The 12,561-nt window shown below is 37.7% G+C and overlaps 1 protein-coding gene across 1 annotated transcript in view; it reads left to right on the forward strand.

The window, feature by feature from the left end:
- The window catches only part of PRRG1 (proline rich and Gla domain 1), a 496,749-nt gene that overhangs the window by 239,094 nt on the left and 245,094 nt on the right, over positions 1-12,561 (forward strand). The window lies entirely within an intron of this gene.

Genomic DNA, 12,561 nt, shown 5'->3' on the forward strand with positions numbered 1-12,561 from the left:
CAGCTATCCTCTGTGGCTCAACATCCATGATGTTGACACTTCTGATAGCCTCCTCACTCAGTTCCTAGACCTTACTAGTTTCAGTGACTTCACTTCTCTCCTATTCGTGGTCAGGTTCAGATTTTTCTGCCGGCAGAACAGCACCTCCAAAATCTCAGCGAGTCTTTCTACCTCTCGATCTTCCACTGTTTTTGCATTTGTTCCTCATTCCCTTTATTCTCTCCCATTTCACAAACTTTCAGCTTAGTTTTAAAAACACATTCCTTCTGCCCTGTCTGGATCCCAATATGGACAATGTCAGTGATCTCTTCACTGACATCCTGGATTTGCTCACTCCCTTTTACCTGGCCTGCTAATTCCCTTCCTCCTGGGTAAATTCAGGTTTCTCTTTTCTCTCACAGGAAACAAAAGGTTTAGTTGCATTCATAAGTATTTTTTAATGTTGATTTATTAATTTTGAGAGAGAGAGAGCAAACAGAAGGGCAGAGAGAGAATCCCAAGCAGACTCCACACTGCCAGTGAAGAGCCAGATGTGGGGCTCATCCTCACCAATGGTGAGATCATGACCTGAGCTGATAACAAGCGTCCACCACTTAGCCAAATGAGCCACCCAGACACCCCACCTAGGTGCTTTTTTTTTTCACCTGGGTGTATTCTTAAAGAAAGCACTACTAACCATGTGGTTGTGTTCCTCCTCTCCAACCTCATCTGTACTTTCATTGCCACTCAGCAAGCCTTTTATTTATTTATTTTTAATCTCTCAGGTATGTTCTACAAAATGAGCCACAGTGGTAAGGAATACCACTGATTTCAAATTGCCTCTTATTCATTCATTCAACAAATATTTATTGATTACCTAATATAGCCCAGGCACTGATTTGTGACTTGAGCATACATTAGTAACAAAGACAGAAGTGTCTGTTCCAGGGGGGTTTGCAGCCTAGGGGAGAAGCAGACCAAACAAACACAAAACTGCCGTCTTTCCCCCCTTATTGTTGCAAGTGCATACATACAAGATATTACACATTTGTATGGAAATTTAAAAAAACAATATATTCTTAGAATTCATGGATATTATAGTGGAAAATATAAGATCAATGTAGGTAGTATCTATACCTAATTTGTGTATTAATTGAACAACCATTTATGTACTCCAAATATATATCAGACACTGTTTGATTCTGGAGATCTACAGAAGAATCAAACGTGGCCTCCATTCTCAAGATACAAGATAGTGACACATTATTATAATTGCTCTCAAATAAAATTAGTATAAAATGCCTATTTTCACGGAAAGGATTAATCCAATGGCTCTAACTGATGCACCTTGGGGGGGGGGGGTCTTTTTATTCCTCTTTGGAAGTTTATACTATTTTATAATCAGTTTTTATGAAGAAAGCAAAGAATCAAGTATCAAATGTCCCAGTATAAACTTCTCTAGAAGGTAATTGTTGATTCTGTAAAGAAATGGAATAATAACGCCGTCTACTTGATAAATTGATTTTTTTAATTTAATTTTTTTTTCATTTACATCCAAGTTAGCATATAGTGTAACAATGATTTCAGGAGTAGATTCTTTAATGCCCCTTACCCATTTACCCTAGCCCCCCTCCCACAACCCCTCCAGTAACCCTGTTTGTTCTCCATATTTAAGAATCTCTTATGTTTTGTCCCCCTCCCTGTTTTTATATTATTTTTGCTTCTTTTCTCTTGTGTTCATCTGTTCTGTATCTTAAAGTCCTCGTATGAGTGAAGTCCTATGACTTTTGTCTTTCTGACTAATTTCACTTAGCATAATATTCTCTAGTTCCATCCACATAGTTGCAAGTGGCAAGATTTCATTCTTTTTGATTGCCAAGCAATACTCCAGTGTGTGTGTGTGTGTGTGTGTGTGTGTGTGTGTGTGTATACCACATCTTTATCCATTCATCCATCTATGGACATTTGGGCTCTTTCCATACTTTGGCTCTTGTTGATAGTGCTGCTATAAACATGGGGGTGCATGTGCCCCTTCAAAACAGCATACCTATATCCCTTGGATAAATACCTAGTAGTGCAGTTGCTGGGTCATAGGGTAGTTCTGTTTTTAGTGTTTTGAGGAACCTCCCTACTGTTTTCCAGAGTGGCTGCAACAGCTTGCATTCCCACCAACAATGCAAAAGAGATCCTCTCTCTCCACATCCTCACCCACGTCTGTTGTTGCCCGAGTTGTTAATGTTAGCCATTCTGACAGGTGTGAGGTGGTATCTCATTGTGGTTTTGATTTGTATTTCCCTGATGATGAGTGATGTTGAGCATGTTTTCATATGTCACTTGGCCATCTGGATGTCTTCGTTGGAGAAGTGTCTATTCATGTCTTCTGCCTATTTCTTCACTGGATTATTTGTTTTTTGGGTGTTAAGTTTGGTAAGTTCTTTATAAATTTTGGATACTAACCTTTTATCTGATATGTCGTTTACAAATATCTTCTCCCATTCTGTCAATTGCCTTTTAGTTTTGGTCATTGTTTCCTTCACTGTGCAGAAGCTTTTTATTTTGATGAGGTCCCAATAGTTCATTTTGGCTTTTGTTTCCCTTGCCTCCGGAGACATGTTGAGTAAGAAGTTGCTGCAGCCAAGATCAAAGAGGTTTTTGCCTGCTTTCTCTTAGAGGATTTTGATGGCTTCCTGTCTTCAAATTAGGTCTTTCATCCATTTTGAGTTAATTTTTGCGTATGGTGTAAGAACGTAGTCCAGGTTCATTTTTTCTGCATGTCGCTATCCAGTTTTTCCAGCACCACTTGCTGGAGAGACTGTCTTTATTCCATTGGATATTCTTTCCTGCTTTGCTAAAGATTAGTTGGCCATACAATAAGTTGATTTTAATGAGAAAATCACACACTAGAACTGGAAAAGAACTACATGATCAGTTCTCAATGATATAAAATTTTATTCCATATTTGCTTAACACAAGTGCTTTGTCTTCATAGAATTGTAGACTTGCAAAATTTCCTTGTGTGATTCCATTGTAGACTTCACTGTAAGAATCTATTTAAAGAAGTCTTGATTTTGTGGAATATTTCCTTATTATATTCCCAATATTTAATAATGAAATTAACCCTACAATTTGACTCTGTAAATATTTTAAATAATAATGTCATTGAATAGTTTTATGTGTACCATGTACTAACGGGTGCTAAGAGCGTATCTCAGATATTTCATCCCTCATCATTACCTCCTAGGGAAGTAGGTAACAGTAAAATATATAACTAAGAGAAACATAAGACATAAAAATCAACTCTTCTAAGAGAAAATCAACAAATAAGCATGGACTAGGACCTCAAATTTCCACAAAGAAAATATGTATATGTATAAACAAAAACATTCCATCCATTTTTTTTCTTTAGTAGGAATATAAAATTAAATCCAAACATAGAATGGAAAAACTTTAGAGCGGATTATGTTTTTTATAATTTTTTTAAATATTTATTTATTTTAGAAAGAGAGAGAGAAAGAAAACGAGCATGAGCAGGGGAGGGGCAGAGAGGGAGATGCAGAACCCAAAGTGGACTCCAGGCTCTGAGCTGTCAGCACAGAGCCTGACGTGGGGCTTGAAGCCACAAACTGCAAGATCATGACCTGAGCTGAAATCGGACACTTAACTGATTGAGCTACCCAAGTGCCCCTAGAGCAGATCATGTTTTTAAAAAATATGATTATAGGACCATAAAATGAAATGTTTCTAGTCAGTATCTGTGTTAGGGTTCTCCAGAAAGAATACATGTATATATGAATGTGTGTATATATAGTATATATATATATATATATATATATATGTATACACACACACATATACACCTAATTATAAGAACTTGGCTTGTATGGAAGTGTTGAATCACAAACTTGTGCACCTGAAAATAACATTACACTGTATGTTAACTAACTGGAATTTAAATTAAAACTAACTACATTAATTAATTAATTGGGATGGGGGAGAAATTGGTACATGCAATTATAGAGGTTGACAAGTCCCAGGAGCTACAGTCAGCAAACTGGAGACTCAGTGGAGATGATGGCCAGCAGCATTAAGAACCATGAGGAATTGATTTTCAGTTTAAGTTTGAAGGCTAGAAAATACTAATGTCCCGGATTGAAGGAAGTCAGGGAGGAGGATTTCCCTCTTACTCAAGGGAGGGTCAGCTTTTTTGTTCTTTTCCGGCCTTCAGCTGATTGCCCTCCCAGGGGTGAGACTCACCCAATCTACCAATTCAAAATTTTTTAAGGCAAGGTGTTTTTTCAGTTTTACTGAGACATATAGGCATTGTATTAGTCCAAGATGTACAACATAATGATTATATATATATATATATATATATATATATATATATATACACACACACATATATATAGCCAAATGATTGCCACAATAAGTTTGTTAACACTAATTACTTCAAACAGTTACAATTTTTTTGTCTTATGATAAGAACTGTTAAGATTTACTCTTTTAACAACTTTGAAATATACAATACGGTATTGTTAACTGTAGGCACAATGCTGTACATTACATCCCCTAAACATATTTATCTTACAACTGGACATTTTTATCTTTTGACCACCTTTACCCATTTCCCCTACTCCCCATCACCACCCCCCATCTCTGGCAACCACCAATATGTTCTCTGTGGGTTTGGGTTTTTTGGATTCCACTTATAAGTGAAATCATAAAGTATTTGTCACTGTTTGGCTTATCTCAGCATAATGCCCTCAAAGTCCATCTATGCTGCCACAATTGGTAGGTTCTCCCTTTTTTATGGCTAAATAATATTCCATTGTATATATGTTACAATTTCTTTACTCATCCATTGATAGATACTAAGGTCATTTCCATGCCTTGTCTATTATAAATAATGCTTCAGTACATGAAGGTGCAGATATATTTCTGAGGTAGTGATTTCAGGTTCTTCGGATATTTACCCAGAAGTGAAATACTGGATCTAGTTCTATTTTTATTACTAGTAGTGCATATTGTATTTAGTAGTTCATAGTAGTATTTATATGAGTAGTTCTATTTATAATTTATTGAGGAATTGCCATACTATTTTTCGTAGAGGAATCTCCATACTAGTTTCCAAAGTGGCTGTACCAATTTCCCTTCCCACCAACAGTGCACAAGGGTCCCTTTTTTCCACGACCTCACCAGTGCTTATTATTTCTTATTATTGTCTTTTTGGTGATAGCTATTCTAACAGGTATGAGATGATATTTCATTGTGGTTTTGATTCGCATTTCCCTCACTATGAATGATGTTGAATATCATTTCATGTACCTGTTGGCCATTTGGATGTCTTCTTGGGAAAAAATTTCTATTCAGTTTCTCCGTAATTTTTTAAATCAGTTTTTTCCTACTGAATTGTATGAGTTCTTTATATATTTTGGATATTAGCCCCTTATCAGAGAGATGATTTGCAACTATTTTCTTTTTAAAGAAAATTCCATACATTGCCTTTTCATTTTGTTAACTGTTTCCTTTGCTAAGCAGAAGTTTTTTAGCTTGATGGTTCCTCTTGTTTATTTTTTAATTTGTTGCCTTTGCTTTTGGTGTCAAATCCAAAAAGTCATTACTAAGACTAATGTCAAGAAACTTACCCCCTATGTTTTCTTCTAGGAATTTGATGGTTTCAGTTCTTATATTCAAATTTTAATCCAATTAGAGTTGATTTTTGTGTGTGCTTTAAGATAGGGATCCAGTTTCTTTCGTGTGTAACTGTATAATTTTTCCAACACCATTTGTTGAAGTGACTATTCTTTATCCATTGTATATTCTTGCCTCTTTTGTCATAAACTAGTTGACTATTTATGGGCTTATTTCTATGCTCTGTATTCTGATTCATTGATTTATGTGTCTATACCAATTCCATATTGTGTTGATTACTATAGCTTTGTGAAACAATATGAAATCAGAATGCATGATACCTCCAGCTTTGTTATTCTTTTCCAAAATTTCTTTGGCTGATTGAGTTATTTTGTGTTTCCATACAAATTTGAGGATTGTTTATTCTACTTCTGTTAAAGATACCATTAGAATTTTGATAGGAACTACCTTGAATCTGAATCTACATTGCTTCAAAGAGTATGGACATTTTAAAAATATTAATTCTTCTAGTCTGTGACCATGAAATATGTATTCATTAATTTGTGTCTTCAGTTTCTTTCATCAATGTCTTATAGTTTTCATTGTATAGATTTTTCACCTCCTTGGTAAAATTTATTACTAGTATTTTATTATTTTTGTTACAATTACAAATGGGATTGTTTTTTGTTTGTTTTTTTTTTAATGTTTATTTATTTTTGAGACAGAGAGAGACAGAGCATGAACGGGGGAGGGGCAGAGAGAGAGGGAGACACAGAATTGGAAGCAGGCTCCAGGCTCTGAGCCATCAGCCCAGAGCCCGACGCGGGGCTCGAACTCACGGACCGTGAGATCGTGACCTGAGCCGAAGTCGGACGCTTAACCGACTGAGCCACCCAGGCGCCCCAAATGGGATTGTTTTTAATTTCTCTTTCTAATAGGTGGTTGTTAGTGTATAGAAATGCAACTGATTTTTGTATATTGATTTTGTATCTTGTAGCTTTACTGAATTTGTTTATTAGTTCTAACAGTTTTGGGCTGAAGTCTTCAGGGTTTTCTTCTATTTCTTTTAAATGTTTATATATTTATTTTGAAAGAGAGAGCCCCAGTGCATGTGCATGCATGAGCAGGGGTGGGAGAGAGGGGGAGACAGAAAATCCCAAACCAGCCGAGGTGGGACTCAATCCCAAGAACCATGAGATCATGAGATCATGACCTGAGCTGAAGTCAAGAGTCGGATGCTTAACCAACTAAGCTACACAGGCACTGGGAGGGTTTTCTATATATAATATCATGTTATCTGCAAATAGAGACAGTTTTACTTCTTCCTTCCAATTTCGATGTGTTTTATTTCTTTTTCTTGACTGAATGATCTGGCTAGGACTCCCAGTACTTTATTGAATAGAAGGGATGAGAAAGGTCATCCTTGTCCAATTAAAATGTCACCCTTACAGATACACCCAGAATGTTTGACCAAATATTTAGGTACTCTATGGCCCAGTAAAGTTGACATGTGGAAGCAACCATCACAGTATTATTTTTAAATTTTTTTTCAACGTTTTTTATTTATTTTTGGGACAGAGAGAGACAGAGCATGAACGGGGGAGGGGCAGAGAGAGAGGGAGACACAGAATCGGAAACAGGCTCCAGGCTCCGAGCCATCAGCCCAGAGCCTGACGCGGGGCTCGAACTCACGGACCGCGAGATCGTGACCTGGCTGAAGTCGGACGCTTAACCGACTGCGCCACCCAGGCGCCCCATCACAGTATTATTCATAACACATGCAGAATCAACAAGTGAAAGTTCCAGTGTTATAGTCTATGAAAACTATTTGTTTTGACTTTGAACTCCTGTCATCGTTTAAAAATGTTACAGAATAGTTACACAGCTAGTAGTAGGCAATAAGTTCTTTTTTTTTTTTTAATTTATTTTTTGTAGTAATCTCTACACCCACCATGGGGCTCAAACTCACAACCCTGAGATCAAAAGTCACATGCTCCTCCGACTGAGCCAGCCAGGCACTCCTAGACAAGAAGTTCTTACTTAGTATCAGTGATTAGCTCTCATTTATTCATTTGTGTATTTTTACTGATCACCTTTTTTATGCTAGGTATTTTTATAGGTATTAATATAAAAACTTGTTCTATAAACTCGTATTTGCATTGTTTTGTAGCTAACTGCTATTCTACGTTCTATATAATCTCTTCTTTTGTTTTTCAATATATGAAATTTATTGTCAAATTGGTTTCCATAAAACACCCAGTGGTCATCCCAAAAGGTGCCCTCCTCAATACCCATCTCCCACCCCCCATCAACCCTCAGTTCTCAATTTTTAAGAGTCTCTTAGGCTTTGGCTCTCTCCCACTCTAACCTCTTTTTTTTTTCTCCTTCCCCTCCCCCATTGGTTTCTGTTAAGTTTCTCAGGATCCACATAAGAGTGAAAACATATGGTGTCTGTCTTTCCCTGTATGGCTTATTTCACTTAGCATCACACTCTCCAGTTCCATTCACGTTGCTACAAAGGGCCAGATTTCATTCTTTCTCATTGCCACGTAGTATTCCATTGTGTATATAAACCACAATTTCTTTATCCATTCATCAGTTGATGGACATTTAGGCTCTTTCCACAATTTGGCTATTGTTGAGAGTGCTGCGATAAACATTGGGGTACAAGTGCCCCTATGCATCAGTACTCCTGTATCCCTTGGGTAAATTCCTAGCAGTGTTATTGCTGGGTCATAGGGTAGGTCTGTTTTTAATTTTTTGAGGAACCTCCACACTGTTTTCCAGAGCGGCTGCACCAATTTGCATTCCCACCAACGGTGCAAGAGGGTTCCCATTTCTCCACATCCTCTCCGGCATCTATAGTCTCCTGATTTGTTCATTTTGGCCACTCTGACTGGCGTGAGGTGATATCTGAGTGTGGTTTTGATTTGTATTTCCCTGATGAGGAGCGACGATGAGCATCTTTTCATGTGCCTGTTGGCCATCCGGATGTCTTCTTTAGAGAAGTGTCTATTCATGTTTTCTGCCCATTTCTTCACTGGGTTATTTGTTTTTCAGGTGTGGAGTTTGGTGAGCTCTTGATAGATCTTGGATACTAGCCATTTGTCCGATATGTCATTTGCAAATATCTTTTCCCATTCCGTTGGTTGCCTTTTCGTTTTGTTGGTTGTTTCCTTTGCTGTGCAGAAGTTTTTTATCTTCATAAGGTCCCAGTAGTTCATTTTTGCTTTTAATTCCCTTGCCTTTGGGGGTGTGTCGAGTAAGAAATTGCTACGGCTGAGGTCAGAGAGGTCTTTTCCCGCTTTCTCCTCTAAGGTTTTGATGGTTTCCTGTCTCACATTCAGGTCCTTTATCCATTTTGAGTTTATTTTTGTGAATGGTGTGAGAAAGTGGTCTAGTTTCAACACTCTGCATGTTGCTGTCCAGTTCTCCCAGCACCATTTGTTAAAGAGACTGTCTTTTTTCCATTGGATGTTCTTTCCTGCTTTGTCAAAGATGAGTTGGCCATACATTTGTGGGTCTAGTTCTGGGGCTTCTATTCTATTCCATTGGTCTATGTGTCTGTTTTTGTGCCAATACCATGCTGTCTTGATGATGACAGCTTTGTAGTAGAGACTAAAGTCTGGGATTGTGATGCCTCCTGCTTTGGTCTTCTTCTTCAAAATTATTTTGGCTATTCGGGACCTTTTGTGGTTCCATATGAATTTTAGGATTGCTTGTTCTAGCTTCAGGAAGAATGCTGGTGCAATTTTGATTGGGATTGCATTGAATGTGTAGATAGCTTTGGGTAGTATTGACATTTTGACAATATTTATTCTTCCAATCCATGAGCAGAGAATGTCTTTCCGTTTCTTTATATCTTCTTCAATTTCCTTCATAAGCTTTCTATAGTTTTCAGCATACAGATCTTTTACATCTTTGGTTAGATTTATCCCTAGGTATTTTATGCTTCTTGGTGCAATTGTGAATGGGATCAGTTTCTTTATTAGTCTTTCTGTTGCTTCATTATTAGTGTATAAGAATGCAACTGATTTCTGTACATTGATTTTGTATCCTGCAACTTTGCTAAATTCATATATCAGTTCTAGCAGACTTTTGGTGGAGTCTATCGGATTTTCCATGTATAATATCAGGTCATCTGCAAAAAAGTGAAAGCTTGACTTCATCTTTGCCAATCTTGATGCCTTTGATTTCCTTTTGTTGTCTGATTGCTGATGCTAGAACTTCCAACAGTATGTTAAACAACAGCATTGAGAGTGGACATCCCTGTCGTGTTCCTGATCTCAGGGAAAAAGCTCTCAGTTTTTCCCCATTGAGGATGATGTTAGCTGTGGGCTTTTCATAAATGGCTTTTATGATGTTTAAGTATGTTCCTTCTATCCCGACTTTCCCAAGGGTTTTTATTGAGAAAGGATGCTGGTTTTGTCAAATGCTTTTTCTGCATCGATTGACAGGATCATATGGTTCTTTTCTTTTATTCACGTGATGTATCACGTTGATTGATTTGCAAATGTTGAACCAGCCCTGCATCCCAGGAATGAATCCCACTTGATCATGGTGAATAATTCTTTTTATATGCTGTTGAATTCGATTTGCTAGTATCTTATTGAGAATTTTTGCATCCATATTCATCAGGGATATTGGCCTGTAGTTCTCTTTTTACTGGGTCTCTGTCTGGTTTAGGAATCAAAGTAATACTGGCTTCATAGAATGAGTCTGGAAGTTTTCCTTCCCTTACTATTTTTTGTAATAGCTGGAGAAAGAGAGGTATTATTTCTGCTTTAAATGTCTGGTAGAACTCTCCTGGGAAGCCATCTGGCCCTGGACTCTTATTTGTTGGGAGATTTTTGATAACCGATTCAATTTCTTCACTGGTTATGGGTCTGTTCAAGCTTTCTATTTCCTCCTGATTGAGTTTTGGAAGAGTGTGGGTGTTTAGAAATTTGTCCATTTCTTCCAGGTTGTCCAATTTGTTGGCATATAATTTTTCATAGTATCCCCTGATAATTGTTTGTATCTCTGAGGGATTGGTTGCAATAATTCCATTTTCATTCATGATTTTATCTATTTGGGTCATCTCCCTTTTCTTTTTGAGAAGCCTGGCTAGAGGTTTGTCAATTTTGTTTATTTTTTCAAAAAACCAACTCTTGGTTTCGTTGATCTGCTCTACCATTTTTTAAGATTCTATATTGTTTATTTCTGCTCTGGTCTTTATTATTTCTCTTCTTCTGCTGGATTTAGGCTGTCTTTGCTGTTCTGCTTCTATTTCCTTTAGGTGTGCTGTTAGAGTTTGTATTTGGGATTTTTCTTGCTTCTTGAGACAGGCCTGGATTGCAATGTATTTTCCTCTCAGGACTGCCTTCGCTGCATCCCAAAGCATTTGGATTGTTGTATTTTCATTTTCATTTGTTTCAATATATTTTTAAATTTCTTCTCTAACTGCCTGGTTGACCCATTCATTCTTTAGTAGGGTGTTCTTTAACCTCCATGCTTTTGGAGGTTTTCCAGACTTTTTCCTGTGGTTGATTTCAAGCTTCATAGCATTGTGGTCTGAAAGTATGCATGGTATGATCTCAATTCTTGTAAACTTATGAAGGGCTGTTTTGTGACCCAGTATGTGATCTATCTTGCAGAATGTTCCATGTGCACTCGAGAAGAAAGTATATTCTGTTGCTTTGGGATGCAGAGTTCTAAATATATCTGTCAAGTCCATCTGATCCAATGTATCATTCAGGGCCCTTGTTTCTTTATTGACTGTGTGTCTAGATGATCTGTCCATTTCTGTAAGTGGAGTGTTAAAGTCCCCTGCAGTTATCACATTCTTATCAATAAGGTTGCTTATGTTTGTAATTGTTTTATATATTTGGGGGCTCCTGTATTCGGCACATAGACATTTATAATTGTTAGCTCTTCCTGATGGATAGACCCTGTAATTATTATATACTGCCCTTCTTCCTCTCTTGTTCCAACCTTTAATTTAAAGTTTAGTTTGTCTGGGGCACCTGGGTGGCACAGTCGGTTAAGCGTCCGACTTCAGCCAGGTCACGATCTCGCGGTCCGTGAGTTCGAGCCCTGCGTCAGGCTCTGGGCTGATGGCTCGGAGCCTGGAGCCTGTTTCCGATTCTGTGTCTCCCTCTCTCTCTGCCCCTCCCCCGTTCATGCTCTGTCTCTCTCTGTCCCAAAAATAAATAAAAAACGTTGAAAAATAAATAAATAAAGTTTAGTTTGTCTGATATAAGTATGGCTACTCCAGCTTTCTTTTGACTTCCAGTAGCATGATAAGTAGTTGTCCATCTCCTCACTTTCAATCTGAAGGTGTCCTCAGGTCTAAAATGAGTCTCTTGTAGACAGCAAATAGATGGGTCTTGTTTTTTTATCCATTCTGATACCCTATGTCTTTTGGCTGGCACATTTAGTCCATTTACATTCAGTGTTATTATAAAAAGATATAGGTTTAGAGTCATTGTGATGTCTGTAGGTTTCATGCTTATAGCGATGTCTCTGTTACTTTGTCTCACAGGATCCCCCTTAGGATCTCTTGTAGGGCTGGTTTAGTGGTGATGAATTCCTTCAGTTTTTGTTTGTTTGGAAAGACCTTTATCTCTCCTTCTATTCTAAATGACAGACTTGCTGGATAAAGGATTCTTGGCTGCATATTTTTTTCTGTTCATCACATGGAAGATTTCCTGCCATTCCTTTCTGACCTGCCAAGTTTCAGTAGAGAGATAGGTCACGAGTCTTATAGGTCTCCCTTTATATGTGAGGGCACGTTTATCCCTTGCTGCTTTCAGAATTTTCTCTTTATCCTTGTATTTTGCCAGTTTCACTATGATATGTCGTGCAGAAGATCAGTTCCAGTTACGTCTGAAGGGAGTTCTCTGTGCCTCTTGGATTTCAGTGCCTTTTTCTTTCCCCAGATCAGGGAAGTTCTCAGCTATGATTTCTTCA

Source organism: Neofelis nebulosa, chromosome X (assembly GCF_028018385.1).
Source record: "Neofelis nebulosa isolate mNeoNeb1 chromosome X, mNeoNeb1.pri, whole genome shotgun sequence".
In the NCBI taxonomy this organism is placed as follows: Eukaryota; Metazoa; Chordata; class Mammalia; order Carnivora; family Felidae; genus Neofelis; species Neofelis nebulosa.